This window comes from Anabrus simplex, chromosome 1 (genome assembly GCF_040414725.1).
Source record: "Anabrus simplex isolate iqAnaSimp1 chromosome 1, ASM4041472v1, whole genome shotgun sequence".
Taxonomy (NCBI): Eukaryota; Metazoa; Arthropoda; class Insecta; order Orthoptera; family Tettigoniidae; genus Anabrus; species Anabrus simplex.
In genome coordinates, this window is record NC_090265.1 from 131,700,731 (window position 1) to 131,716,952 (window position 16,222).

The 16,222-nt window shown below is 37.4% G+C and overlaps 1 protein-coding gene across 3 annotated transcripts in view; it reads left to right on the forward strand.

Annotated features, from left to right (window-relative positions):
- Nucleotides 1-16,222, forward strand: part of LOC136884782 (uncharacterized) — a 302,644-nt gene that overhangs the window by 176,432 nt on the left and 109,990 nt on the right. The gene's annotated exons all lie outside the window — the stretch shown is intronic.

A 16,222-nucleotide genomic window follows, 5' to 3' on the forward strand; every position in this document is an offset into this window, starting at 1 on the left:
CATGTGAGACTGGAATGATGGGTATTTCATGCCTTTCTCTTAAGTCATTCATAAATGATATTGATATTACACTAATAGTGGAGCCGGTGTCAACTAAGCATTTAACTCTCACGCCACAAATTCTAGCTAATATTATTGGTAATGTCCTTGCCTTATTTCTATTAGTCTCAAGATTTTCTTCTAACAGATCATCAGATTTAGTAACCCATGAATCAATCTGAACTATAATCCATTCCTTCGGGACCTCTGAATGACAAGAGTTAGAATTCGTACTATCATTCTCTAGTTGGATGGATGTTTTTTTTTAATAGCCCCTTGACTATAATCTTCCTTTTCATAGCGCTGGCGATTTTCTTCTTGCTTAGCCCTTTGGTATTCTAAGCTTTCTGCTCCTACTACATCTGGGTTCACGTCCTGGTCCTGAATCGCGTGACGCCACTTGGATTTCTCCTGATTTTCTTTGCGTAATTCCTGGATGTATTTCTCTCTCTCTTCTTGCCTCCAGTTTCTTTTTCTTCCTCCGGTATGGTTAGTTTCGCTATTTCTTCTCCACCTTCCTCGAATATTTTCATAGGGTCTGCGTCGTACATTCCTTCGGAAATAATCTCTCTCCTCGTCACTTCTGTGTCCTGACCTAGGAGAACGGTCTCTCGGTGACATTTCCTTTGTAGTTCGACCGCTAGGTCTCCCTTGGCTGAATGAAGTTCCACTGTCGGCTCGGACGACTGTAGCTTGCAACACCTGTTGCTCTTGACCTAGATTGCGTCGTGGCTGCTCTCTCGAAGTTAAATCGAGTTGACGAAGCACGGCCTCAGCCTGAATTGCGGTCTGCGCGTTCGAAGCAATCATTATACGTTGAATGTCCGCTGGAAGTTGCCTTATTATTACACGGACTACTTCAACTTCTGAGGGTGGCATATCAAGCTCCTTTAGTTTACGTAATTGAGCCGAAAAATAATCAGCGTAGCGTGTGGGCGTAGAAGAAGCGTACCTCTTAGCGTAGAGTTCTGTTTTTAAATTATGCTGTAAGTCACTGTTCCAATATCTCTCCAGAAATGCTCTCTTAAACCCTTCAAAATCTTCAAATGAATACTTGAACGCTTCATACCATGTTAATACTGAATTCTCCAAATAGCGTTCAGTCACCCTTAGTTGGCGTTCAGGAGGTATCTTATTATCTCTAAAGTATTCCTGAAGTTCACGAATGAAGCTTTTAGGAGTAACGCCTTTAACATTATTGAACTTCTTTGGCTGTTCCTCATGAAGTTTAATAATATTAACAATTTGAGTCTGACCTGAAATATTTGCTGAATTTATCCCACTACTGTCCTGATTTATGTAGGGATTTGAGTTATTTATGGGATTAGCCATGTCCACCACTTTTGGAGTTGAAGACGGGACTTCACCGGACATCCGCTTCTCCAATTGACCTTGCCTTTCCAATAATGTAGAAGTGACAATATTATGACTCTCGCCCTGAAGTTTGATTATCTTAAGCTCTTCAACAAGTTCCTTAATTCCGTCCTGAAGTTCTCGCTTCGATGCTTCGGACTCAGCTTTTACTTCGCTAATTTCCTTGTCCATTTCCGTTTTTATTTCTTTAAGACCTGTCTGTGTCTCTTCGATAGTCTCGTAGAAATATTCCAGCCTTTCTGACGTGGTTACTTGGGAAACTTTTATTTCTGCTATGACTCCCTTTTCCACCTGTTTCAAAGTTTCGTAAAGGCCGGTAAACTTTTTACTCCATGCTGCCTTAGTCGCTGTAAGGTCCTCTGCATTGTCCACAATTTTCTCCTCAATATTCTGAAAGTTTTTCTCCACCTCATTTTTGTATTTATCAAGCCCCTGTAGTACGTCTGTCTGGACTTTAGCGAGTCTCTCACTTACTTCGTTCGACATCTCAGCTAACGAACTTGTAATACCCGCCTGTATTTCACCTTTAAAGTCTGAGAAATTCTGTTTGACTGCTACAAGTTCACTTTGAATGGATGCTATTTTCCCATTAGATAATTTCACATCCGTGTGCAGTTTATTAATGCTTTCGTCCGTCCTATTCTGTATTTCTTCCAATGCACTTTTAAGATCGGATTTAAATTTATCCTGACCCTCGTTCAGTTCTAATTTCAGTTTTTCATTATTTTCACTTAATTCAGCACTAAGTTCCTGTTTTAACTCCTGTTTTAATTTATCACTGTTCTCGGTCAATCTAAGCTCAAATTTAGCCTGATTTTCACTAAGATCCTGTTTCAATCGCTCCTGATTTTCACTAAGGTCCTGTTTCAGCCTATCATTGCTATCCTTCAGGTCCTGCTTCAAACTATCTTTCAAGTTTCCTAACGCATTCTCCAAAAATGCACGCCATTCATCCATAATAATAAACTTTTTCAAAGAAACGGCAGTTCAGACCTCGGGGAGAATAATATCAGAGTATAAACCAGAGTCCAGTTCCACGTCTACTAATGAATTAAGCTCACCTCCTTAGGGGAAGATTTGTATATCATTTCAATAATATTTAACTATTAAAATCCGAAATGTTGCGCAAATGCAGTCGCATAAAAAAATGAAATTTTCCTAATCTCCAAGATTTTGTTTCAAGCATTCAACATGGCCCTTCCTAACTTTAACTAAAGTGCTCTCTGCCACAGAGATCTGGGCTAATAAATGTTATCAAATAACCCAAAAATCCTATTGTCGCCGCATCTTGCTTATATCCAAATTTTGGACTACAAGATCGAGTCCTTAGATTGGCGTCGCCGATAAAATTCGGGCCAAGCACGTTACGGGCGCCAAATTTGTACTACCTGCCCCCGTTTTGCCGGGCAGCTCAGCCGGTAAGCAAAAGTTCCCAGAGGCGGAACGTTCGCTTACAGGCAACGCTAAATTATAGGGGTCAGGGACAATCTAAGGACTGACGACAAATGAAAACATAGAAAAGAAATGGGTTTTAACATTTATTAAATAAAATATCAGCACTTTCCAGATTCCAAAAATATTTTCAAAATCTTGAAATAAAATATTTCTCTCTTCCCTGCTGGAATGCATCCACAGTTCTCCATTAAATTTCATTCTGTAAAGATACGAAAGTGGGTCTAAATAAATCGTCTTAGGAAATGAAATAAATTATTATTTGAGAAAATCCTGTCTCAAAATATAAAAAATCTGAATTATTTTCCTTTTTGAATTATTATTTAAATCGACAATACTCTGCGATTCATTTTACCGTGAGTCAAAATTTCTATATCAGACGAAAAATCAAATAAATCATTTCTATTAATTAAATATAATTCTAATTAATTATTTAAGCTTCAAATTATATAATAAAATTATTTCGAAATCAAATATCCAACTCATTAAATTCTTATTTTTACGTCAATTGACCTAGTGTTGTGCACAACTCACAATAAAGGCTTAAAATTCTCGCATGTAGCGTTAAACATTTTACATTTTGTGAGCTTAGTTCATTGACGCGATCCTTGCTTAAGTATTTTCCCTCAAAGCAAAGATCCTAATCTATCTTATTCCGTCATAAAATCACTTAAAGATTCATAATTGAGCCAAATATGCTCGCCACAAAACAACAAAATAATCGAAACTTTACGCGCTCAGCGTACACATATCATGACGAAATATAACCATGGAAATTACAATTATAAACAAAATCAGTCATTCATCCATCTCACATTCAAGCTTTGGTCCACGGTAATATTATTAAATAAATTTATCGAACCCTATCTCTTGATTTTTAATTTTAAATTTTATTTGAAATATTAGAGCTTCTCCCGATGACAATATCAGACAAGGGCTACCATTACAATCGTCTGACGTGTGATTGTGACAGGATTATCACTTTTCCAATGAAATAGATTTCACAACGATGTTCCAGGATAATTTTGCAGTAGAAATCATCACTAAAAATTCCATAGAATTGCCTACCGTCACAGATAAATAAACATTCGCGCATACGGTCTATGAGTCACGACTACGTTATTTTTAATCTCTTATTATCTCAAATTATTGATCAACATGTGCTGCATAAGAAGAAATTATGTTCAAAGACACACTCTCTTCCTTAACTGACACATGTAATGGACACACAAATAAAATCCTATCTTAAGATCCATTTACAAGTCTCAAAAATACCAATAACAGTAAATGCAAAATTTGTGGACATTCAAACCACGACCAATATTCCAGGCCAACAACTACTTCAAAATAGCACACATTAATCACTTATAAGCACAGTAATAATTACACTCATGACCTTTAAACATTCTATTAGACCGTAATAATGCCAATTATTATTATTATTATTATTATTATTATTATTATTATTATTATTATTATTATTATTATTATTATTATTATACACGCGCGGTCGCGTCATCGCAGGCTATGGTTTAATGAAATCATAGATGACTCTATTCTATCTCGAATCTATGGTAAACCACAAAACATCAAGGAAAAATCCTAAATTCACAGAACACGTCGATATTCTGTCCCAAATAATTCAAAAATTATTCCATCATTAATTTATAAATTAATAACTATTATCGCGTGGGTCAAATATTTTTAACACTTTCCTAGACTTATCATGGGACAGTGAGAACATGTCACGAAGCACTCACTCAAATAGAACAAATTATAGGTCCCAAGTACACTCTCACACACATCAAATCTACCAACACCAGTGAAAGAAGAGTGAAATTCCTAACTACAAAGACTATTAGAAATGAACTCAAATATTCAAGCAAGGACTATGTCTACATAATTATTACAACAGAAAATAGAGAAAAGTATAATTTAAAATCTTATTAAGTCTTATTCCCTTAGACTGTAGTAGACTTGGCTCTGGACTCGGTTGATGATCAATGAATATTTAACCAATCTCCATCTCCGATGTTATTCTCTCCCGGGCTGAATTATGCCTCACATTTTAATGATACATGGCTGCAGCAGGCGAGGACTTAGGACAATTACAAACTCCGTCGTGATGCTGAAGTTCCATTCTTCCAAAGTATTTCAGGATTGCTGGGGATCTTGCGTCTTCTGATGAAAGCTGAAACTAAAAGATCTGTCTTAGAAATAATTCTCAACACACACACGATTCTTCAAGATGGCACAGTTTTTACCTACTTTAGAAATTTTCTTCAGATTTATAAAGTTAAGGAAATCTGAATTGCGGCGTTTCCGATATTTCTGTGTTCCAAAATTTCCTCAGAAGCAGAAAATTTATCATCTTTCCTCAAATGAATGCTGGTAATATTCCACGTCGGATACGCCGTTTCCAACAACACATGTGCTCGAACACTTATTCCCTTAGACAACTGAGCAACTGAGCGAATTAGCAGAACAGAATGAGCCGAATGAGCAGAATGAATGCAAATGCGCAAAGAGAAAGAGAGAATGAGAAAGATTTCCCCAAGTACATGGGCATTTATTTCTTCAAGACGTAGGTGTGTTTGTTAATTAATTTTTATTGGCTGAGATTTTGCGATCGGGCTAACCTTGCGGTCCAATTGGTTAAATATCATGACGTCAAAATCTCAAAGTATTGATCGCTTTTAATCTGGTCGAGTTCCTGTCCACGTGCCACCCCTCTGATGTCTTCAACAAGGCACAAAAAAAAAAAAAAACAGACTCGTACACACGGCACGGGAAAAACCTGTTTCCCTGCTGGCTAGCAGACAGTGCAGAGTTGAAATCACCTTCCTGGATGACAATTTTATGCATCGTTCCACTCAAGTAATAAATATTCTTTCTATCCAAACCAGTAACCAATTTTCAAGGGTGCAATATCTTTTACATTTCTATATTTATTCTATTCAAATCTATAACTTTGTAGACTATGCATTTCTCATTTCATATCTTCTTAATATCTCTCATTCTTTATAACATTTAATAACTTCCCTCGACGTTATTGCTTCTACACTGGCCCATAATTCACATAGGATCTATTTCTTCTTGGTATTAAACAGGCATCATCCTGTCTGGTAATATTACTATGTCTTAGAATCCATCTTAACTTCGTACAGCACGTAACCTCTCCAATACTCTTCGAATGACAACCACCTATACCTTCAATATGACTTGGGGTCTATATATCTGCTCATAATACATTCTCCAACAGCATTAAGAAAACTGTGGCTAAGATTGGAATTCGCTTATAACATTATCACTTCCTTCACCAATATACATTGACTAGCACACTAATCATTCATAAGTTCATGTGAAATAGGTTAGCTCTGAAGATCACGTTTGGCACATTGATTATATGACACTTGCAATTAGGCTATTGAAGTTATTTTCTACCAAATAATACATACAATTTTGAAAAACAAGAAACTTATCTCGCTTCTTCCACCTTTTTTGGGATGGTCTTCTTCTTCTCGGCTGCTACATGCGATCCTTGCGGTTGGCTGTTGCTCCTCCGAGTGTCATCGCTGATCAGGGTGGGCAGTCATCTCGAGCTAAATTATGTAATCTTGGGCAGTCCATTCCATCATCTTAGAAGGACTCCATGGTGATGATCTCGTTCATGAAATCATAAGATACAATTTGTATGAAATAATACATGTTGTTGCCATTCATTAAATCTCTGATATAGCTATTTCTCTAAGTATTTATGGTGGGCTGAGACAGGGAAGTGTTCTATCACCAATCCTGTTTACAGTAGTAATGGATGACATCATGAGAACAGCAAAAGCAGCATATGGAGGAAGAGAAATGAACATGATGTTATTTGCAGATGATATTGTGATTTGGGGAGAAGACGACAGGAAGGTTCAAGAACAGTTGAATGTGGTGAATGGGAAGATTGAAGAATGTGGATTGAAAATAAGTGTAGAAAAGAGTAAAACTCTTGTTATGACTAGAGGGGAGAAAGAAGGGAAAGGTCAGATTAGACTTGCAGACAAGCCCCTAGAAGTAGTGGAAACATTTAAATACTTGGGGAGTGAATTAATGGAGAATGCTCGACTGGATGCTGAGATTAGTAAAAGGATTCAAGCTGGAAGTTGTTTCTATCATAGTGTAAGAAACATGTTATGGGACAAAGATGTGCCAACGGAAGCAAAGGATACTGTGTACAAGATGTATTACGTACCCATAACAACTTACGGAGCAGAAACTTGGACAATGACAAAGAAGGATGAGAGTCGAATACAGGCAGCCGAAATGTTCTTGAGGAGCATGATACAGAAGAGTAGAAGAGACAAAATAAGGAATGAGAAAATCCGGGAAGAAATTGGAGTGGAAAAAATGAATGATAGAATAGAGAAGAGCCGACTAAGATGGTTTGGGCACATAAAGCGAATGAGCAATGAAAGAATGCCAAAAAAGGTGATGGAAATGCAAATCCAAGGAAGGAGAGGCCATGGACGACCACGATTGAGATGGAAGGATACCATCCAACGCAGCATTATAGAAAGAAACCTGGACTGGGACACAGTGTTGGAGGAGGAGTAGTGGTGGAAAGACCAAAGAAAATGGAGAGGAACAATATTTGCCCCTACCCGGCTACAGCTGGATAAAGGGAAATGATGATGATGATGATGATGATGATGATGATGATGATGATGATGATGATGATGATGATGATGATGATGATGAGATTCCTGATTATTGACTCTGATTTTATTGGCTACTATGAGTGTTAAACACTTTGTTTTAATACTTTCTCTTGTCTTGGTGGATTGCCCGAAATTGTGTGTATCGCTCTCATTTTCTTACCGATGTTATAGATCAATCTTCTGGAATTTTGGAATTTTCTTCACATAATTTTCGCTGTATATCGGCAATTGGATTACATATTCTTGTTGGTTTTCTCCTAGATGAGCTTCTTTCTTATATAGCTATGATTTAATGTGATATTTTATCCTTTCAGCCTACTTGCGTGTGTTTCTCAGAAAAAGCGATTCAGAAATAATTTTTGTTGTTGTTGTTTCAACAATCCAGCTCCCATTTAATGGTCTTTTACACAGCCATTATGATTCTATACCTTCTGCTATAATGTTAATCTGGACTTCAATGACTTTGTGTATTTATTTATTTTGTTTAATGCTGCCGTCGGCCATTGTATTTATTTCGGTCTCCTTAATATTTCCATTTTATTATTAGCGTAATGGTACAGAAGATAGTAATTTTTATGTCGTACTGCATTTCTCTTCAAGTTCCAAGATTGCATGTCTGTCTAACATTATGATCATATCTTCAGTACAAGTCAAACTACGTTTTACCTTTGTACCTAACTGAATCCTATCTTGCCACTTAATTGCTGACTACAAGCAATAATAGTAGAATATTACAGCCTTTCCAGACACCTGCATCTAATTTAGACCAAGTACTCGTTCTACTGTCAACTTACATTGCAGCTTGATTGTCAACATAAATACCTGTTATGCCTGTTATAACTTACCCATAATCCGTTTTGTCTGAACAGCATCCTCCCCATTTGATATTATTTCCTAAATTTACAAATCCCATCCATAACTGTGTATTCCCCTTGCAGCATTTTGAAATGATTTTGCACATACTAAAGTTCTGGTCTTGACAACCCCTTTGTGGTCTGAAAATGAACTGATCATCGATCTTATTCGCCACCAGTATTCATACTTCCTTCTCCAAAATGTGTTTCAACACCTTTCCTGGTATTCTGAATTTAAAAATGCCCTAATAGTTGTTATAATCCTTTCTAATTCCTGGTCTGTCCTGTCCAACTCTATGGCTAAATGGTTAGCATCCTGGCCTTTGGTTCAAGGGGTACTGGGTTCAATTTCCTTCCAAGTTGGGGATTTTAATCTTAATTGGTTAATTCCTCTGGCTCGGGGGCAAGGTGTTTGTGCTGTTTTCAATATTAGAATTCATCTTAGGTAGGGCTTCGATCTCGCAGACGTGTAGGTCACTTTTAGGATGTCAGCTTGAAAGATCTGCACCGGGCTTTTCTGGAGACCACATGCGCCGCCATCATCATCATCATCATCATCATCATCATCATCATCATCATCATCATCATCATCATCATTCCTTTATCATCTCCTGTTACTGTCTACAAGAAATGATGCCTGTGGTTCCCCGTTTTCACACCAGGCAAATGCCAGGGCTGTGCCTCAGTTAAGGCCAGGGTCACTTCCTTCCCACTCCTAGTCCTTTCCTATCCCTTCGTAACCATAAGACATATATGTTGATGCAACATAAAGCAAATAGTATAAAAAAGAAAAAAGGAAATGTCACACTTTTCTTGACTTTTGGTATGTCTTTGACACTATTAGGAATACAGTCCTTTTCTTGCTGCATGGCCTCTTCTTGAAAACTTACAGCATGGCAAAGTATTCATGCTTGTATATTGTTTCTTTTGTAGACTATCCTCTGTCTAATAAGTTAATTGACTTTCTTGCCTTTGCTTAGATTATGTTTTATAATTATGTGGCTTTAGTTCAGATAAATCTGAAATATTTGTTCTTCTCTGTAGAATTTATTACATTTCTTCATCATATATGCATGAATAAATTTTGTTGTATCAAGTATTTGTTGCAACAAAAATCAATTTATTTATATGATCAACATTGTCATTTCTGTAACTTAAAGAAAAATGATTTCTTTGATTACTTGTTGAGATTTGTTATTAGATCTTTCTGTGCATGTGAAATTACGTACACATAACGATTCAGAAATCAAGGTCATGCTTCTGTGATCACTCACCATAACTTTAAAAAAAAAAGTTTTTGATAGTTTTTCAAAAATAGCTTTCATGGCCACAGATGTTAAAATCTCAGGAATAAAACCAGTTTTTGGGTGGTTAGGCCATGTGTGTTTGCAGAGTTTTACCCAGACTGATGAGCCCAAATCGCACGCCTGGGCAAAACTCTGCAAACGCATATGGCCTAACTACCCAAAAACTGGTTCTATTCCCGAGATTTAATAGTTTTGTTTTTTAACTCAGGATCGTTTGCTATTAAATTAAGAACCAGTATTTATTATTGATTAATTCCTTTCTTCTGTGCCTTTCTGCATACCTGTAGTACTTTTTTCCACACAATTTCATGCTTATTCAAACATTTGTGATAGCATGGGTCAGGGTTTTGTAGATACCCTTCATAGAATTATACCACCTGCGAGGGAAACCATTTCTGAATTATTGTTTTAACTTTGTAATTGGTGTGAAAATGCTTGCTGCTGAGGAACTTCTTCAGAATAAGAAAGAGGTGATAGTCACTAAGTGCTGTTTAAACGCAAGCATGGATCCGGTCTGTCGGTGGCAACAGTCCAACCACCCTCCCTACAGCCCTGACCTTGTGCCTAATGACTACTGTCTCTTTCTGCACCTGAAGAAATTCCTTGGTGGCAAGCATTTCACATCAGCAATGGCTCAGACGGCAGCACGTCGGCTTCTCACCGCTGGATATCGTGGTTCAAATCCCGGTCACTCCATGTGAGATTTGTGCTGGACAAAGCGGAGGTGGGACAGGTTTTTCTCCGGTTTTCCCTGTCATCTTTCATTCCAACAACACTCTCCATTCTCATTTCATAGCATCTATCGGTCATTAATAAATCACTTTGGGAGTGGCGACCCCATCGTACTAACAGCCTATATATGATTCATTCATTACATACCTGACCCGGTCAATGACTGGAAAACAGGTTGTAGGTTTTCAATGAAATGAAAATGAAATGGTTTTCAAGGCAACAGACTTGTACTATGACAAGCAATCTACAAAAACTTGTGTGATGCTATGACAAAGGTTTGAATAAGTATGAAATTATATGGAAAAATAGCTGAAGGTATATAGAATGGAATGAAAAAGGAATTAACGAATACTGTAATATGTAGTGGTTCTTACTTTATTGGTATACAGTCCTTAATTAAAAAACTATCCCTTATATTTTTCCTAGCATTTGTTTTACAATAGGAAATGATTAAGGCTGTAGGCACCATTCACAGTTCCTTGTCCTTTTATTGAATTATCTCCTCTTCAGGAAGTATTCATGCTAACACCAGGTATGTTTATTAACTCATTGTTAGTGAATGGTGATCTTTAGGATGCAAAACAAAATAAAACAGACTGTTATTATAATTTCTTTACATTACTTTTTGCATGAGTCATCACCAGCTTCTATTGAATTTGAATCTTATATCCATCCCAGAACAACTGAAAGTGTTGACCTTAAATGTTTTAAAACATAAAAATGTAGACGTCAAAGTAAATCCATTAAATTCCTTTCTCTACACGATTAATGAAATTGAATGTTCCAACAAGGGGAGAAGAATTTGCTTCTCTCTAATTAAATTCAATCAGTCAATCACTCAGCTCTAGGACCCTGAAGATATGATGTGAGAATCAAGGAGGTGATGTACTAATGAATTTTCATTTGAGAAACCAGCTGATTTTAGGAAACATACAGTTCAGAAAGACAGACAAACAGAGTAGTGATGACGATATCTGCTTAATACAGTCCCACGAAATTATTTAGGTCTATGGCCGGTATTCTTAGTTGGTGACTCACTTGTCTAATAAGAATGACTTAATAAAGTTGGACTTGTTCATAAAGCTGACTTAAATGTTTCTGGTATTCATAATCCCTGATGAAGTACTATTTTGTAAAGTTAGACTTGCCGAGCAAGTTGGCATGCAGTTAGGGGCGTGCAGCTGTGAGCTTGCATTCAGGAGATAGTGGGTTTGAACCTCACTGTCGGCCGCCCTGAAGATGGTTTTCTGTGGTTTCCCATTTTCACACCAGGCAAATGCTGGGGCTGTACCTTAATTAAGGCCACAGCTGCTTCCTTCCCACTCCTAGCCCTTTCCTATCCCATTATCGCCATAAAACCTATCTCTGTTGGTGTGATATAAACCAAATTGAAAAAAAAAACTCAACACTAATCGACTCTATACTGAAAGAACTTGGAATTTTAAGCTGGCTGTTCGCTAGAATACAGAGATTCTTCAGCCATGTGGGGAGAGCCAACTCTTTAGGAAAGTAGATGTTTGAGGGCTGCATTATGCAGATTATAATTTGTACTGGATTAAGTTTCCATACAATGATCCTCATGGCTAACCAGGGAGACACTTCAAGAAGATTGACTCATAAAGCCAACACATCATTTCAAGGAGAAATGGAATGAGGACAATGACCGTATTCTGCATGTGATTCATGCTCTCCTTTAAACTCTAACCTCAGTGATACAACATGCTATTAATAATGACTTATTTTGTTGTAATCTGGAAAAATCTCTAATCAGACAGCTGACTTCGTAGCCATCAGCTGAAAGGACAGCAAAGCAATGGATTTCGACTGCACCATTCGCTTAGAAAGAGACTTCAATTAGGCTCAGGATGTGGACCTAGAAAAACAAGCTTTTTATGTACTATGCATGCTTTACCTGTCTGCAAAGAACAAAATACCTATCGATCAGTGGATTTTCGGAGGCCTGCTATTTGGAGCAAGAGGCACCCTCCCGTGTCAGACATCAACCATATTTCAAAATTTTAAAATTCCATTCTGCAGAATAGAAAAAAATAGTAATACAGATTCTGAGGGACTGTACACATCATTCATTTCCATCTATACCTGAGAACATGATTAACATTCCCCCTCCCCTGCCTTCACTCCAAAAAAGGACAATAACAGCATTAACAATTGTAAATTTCCAATTTTTGATGATTGTAAATTCTATGAAATTGTAACTGTATTGTATTCCAGATCTGAATTGAAGGACAGACAATTTATTATTTCTTTAATAAATCTATCTCTGTCTAACTATATTATTTCACATTATAATATTATGAAACTTACCTGGTATCTTTCTGTGGCATAAAATCTCAGGCAAAAAGTCATGAGCCCCATTGAACTTTATAAAGTTTAAATTTTATCAAATAGTAAACCACTATTAAGTATGACTTATTTTGTTGTAATCTGGAATAAATTTTGATATTAAAGTATGTTAGTTCATTTTTGGTCCTGGCCAGACAGTCTCATGTAAGTGTAGTGGGAGGGCTGGGACCGAAGCACAACACTAGCATGGGGATTTATTTTGTTTTTAGGTAACAACAGCAGGCACTATAATGAGTACTCTTCTTGTCACAGGCGATGTTGAAAGTGGTGTTCTCCTGCATTCACACATTCCTGACATTTTTTGATGAAATATCCACCCACACACTTTTGTTCTGTAGTTGTAATTCTCCTGATTTCTGATGTGATATTGTCTTTAAGTTCTCTACATTGTGAGAATTATTTGTGTACAATTTATTTATAGGTTTCTCCACAGATAAAGGTCATGCACGGTAAGATCAGGGGAATGGTGGGGGGATTACCCTTTAGAAATAATCCTGTCATGAGAAACCTTTGTTATATCATCCATGGAATCAGCAGCAGTATGGACTGTGGCGGAATCTTGTTGAAAATATCAATTTTCCCTGCCATTATCTGACAACAGTTGAAAAAAGGGTGCGATTATATTTATGTGGTACCTCTCTGAATTTACCTTATTAAAAATATAGGCTGTATTATTTGTTGTGCTCTTATCATGTACCATATGCCAACTTTAGGATCATGCAATGGAACTTGATGAATTAACTGGGGATTTTCTGTGCTCCAGTACCTGTTGTTTTGTGCAGCAACATGACCACTTATGTGAAACCATGCCTCGTCAGAAAAAAAAAAAAATTATTAAATGAAGATCAACAATGCTTTGTATAATCCAGTCCATACCGAGCTCGATAGCTGCAGTCGCTTAAGTGCGGCCAGTATCCAGTATTCGGGAGATAGTAGGTTCGAACCCCACTGTCGGCAGCCCTGAAAATGGTTTTCCGTGGTTCCCCATTTTCACACCAGGCAAATGGCTGTACCTTAATTAAGGCCATGGCCGCTTCCTTCCCACTCCTAGCCCTTTCCTGTCCCATCGTCGCCGTAAGACCTATCTGTGTCGGTGCGACGTAAAACAACTAGCCAAAAAAAAAAAAAAAAAAAAAAAAAACAGTCCATCATCAAAGGGTCATAATTCATGGACGGTGGTCACTCTGTAAGGTTTGAAATGTAGGAGTTCTGTAGCCTTGTGTGCTGAGGTTTTTGAAACACCTACTTGCTGTGCAACACGTGATAGCAGTTTGTTTGGTGAGTGTTCAAATGATGTGCTAATTTCAGCAGTTTTTTTTTCCCCCCCTCAATTAGACTCCTTCATTAATGCTTAGGAATTGCAGTGTTTTAGTAATCCTGTTGGCCATAATTTATTAACAAAACATCTCACAGTCGCCCTACATGGAGCTGGAATGCCAGCAAGTGTCCTTTTCTTGTCGACACACCTCTCTACTTTACTCAGTTTGTACTTATGTGTCAGATGTTAAAAACCCTTTTTTCAAGCAGGAAATTTTTTGTTGGCATTTCCGTGGTTTAATAATCTAATGTACGTCATGCAAACACAGCTTTCTAAATAACCTTATTGCTCTTTTACAAATTATTGTAATTAATTGCACTACACTGGCCACAGACAAGCAGACACTGTCTACATAAGGATATTGCCAGGCTAGGGCTGCCTCGGAACCTGTTCCTCGCCCCACCATGATACACCAAGCGGATAACACCTGTGCTTTTCCTCTCAACTCGCTTGTGAATGATTGCCCGGCCAGAACCAAAAACAAACGCACTATAAATCTATGAATATCACCCTATGACTACGGTATAGCAGTTAACAGAATAGCTTTCTGTTTGGTAGGTGCAGATTCAATTTCCATTTCTGCTATATATTATTTAAAATTGGTGTGAGGGACTAGAGCAATGTGCAGTCAGTCTCAGGTAGCATAATTGGGGAGAGAATCACACCCTTAGTTATTATAGTTGTTGCTTTCCATAGTTTCTCACTTCAGTTCCAGGTGAGAGCCTACAGTCTCTTCTATCCTAATCCTAATAAGGGCACACCACTATTGACGCCACATCCAAGTATCAGACAGATGCCCACCCACTTAGTATGCAAGGGTGATGGTCAGGACATCACAAGCACTTTACCTGAATCATCATCCGTAGAGGCTGGATTTCCATGCACTATCAAATCTCAAAATATGCATGCATTCATACACTATCATATGGAATAACATGCACAATAAACTGAAAAATATGCACTACCAAAATTCAGTTCCTTTTGAAACTTTGTACAACTAATTTCTCCAAATTATATTGATTTAAACTCATCCGTTTATCTGTCAGCACATTCTTAAGCACAGAAAATGATCTTCCTATGTCACAAGAAGCAACAGGTACATACTTAAATCAAGATATATGGTACAAAGTGAAGTCAGATTGTACATCTTTTGCATTTTCACCACAATACGTCCTTTGTAAGCTTGATGAATTAAGAATCGGGATGTGAACAGATCACTTTGTTCAACTTGTCTCTAGCTGCCGCAGCTACTTTCCCATGCGATGATTGCAGACATATTTGAATGTCCCCAATAACTGGTAACGATTGCCTGCTGCGATAACAAAGACGTGTGACGAGTGAGAGTTCCAGGTAGAAAATTTCCGAACAACGGAAGAGGGTTCAGTGTAATGCCAAAGTTTGTAAGCTGCTATCTCAGTAACGCGACGTCATAGGAGTGTGATACAAGTTTTGTTTTGTTCGTCTAACATAGGCAAAAATGTGAGCCGTCAATGAGTAATGCACAATTTATGGTTCAATTTATATCTGGGACACCTTATTCCTAAGAATTGCAGAGATAGAGGTGGGGACTTCTGGCTTATGTCAATGTTTACTCAAGCAATTGATAAGAAAGTGCTTGGTTAGTTGGATTATAAGACCTCTACCATACATAATAACTTTGGTTGTCACGCAGGATGCCACGAATACATACTCTCCGTCTCTCAGTAATAGACATACTGTATAATGTGGAAAAATGGTCCCGATTTCTGCAAACTAACATTCATAAAAGGCACTATCATGCAAGTTAACATTATATATGCGCCAAAGTCAGAAGAAAAGTCATATTATGCAATATTAAACGTCAAAATATTTGCTATTAAATCCAAAATCTTAAAAATATGCATTATGCATGAATTTTTTCCTAAAAAGGTCAAAACATGTAAACATACAGGGATAAAGAACGGTTATTTGGAATCGTTTAGCCATGAAACGAATATTTGCAAAGTTTGAGAACTGTAACCAGCTTATTTAAAAACATGCATTTGCATGGAAATCTGGGCTCTAATCATCAGCAACAAACTGTGAAATAACACTAAAGAG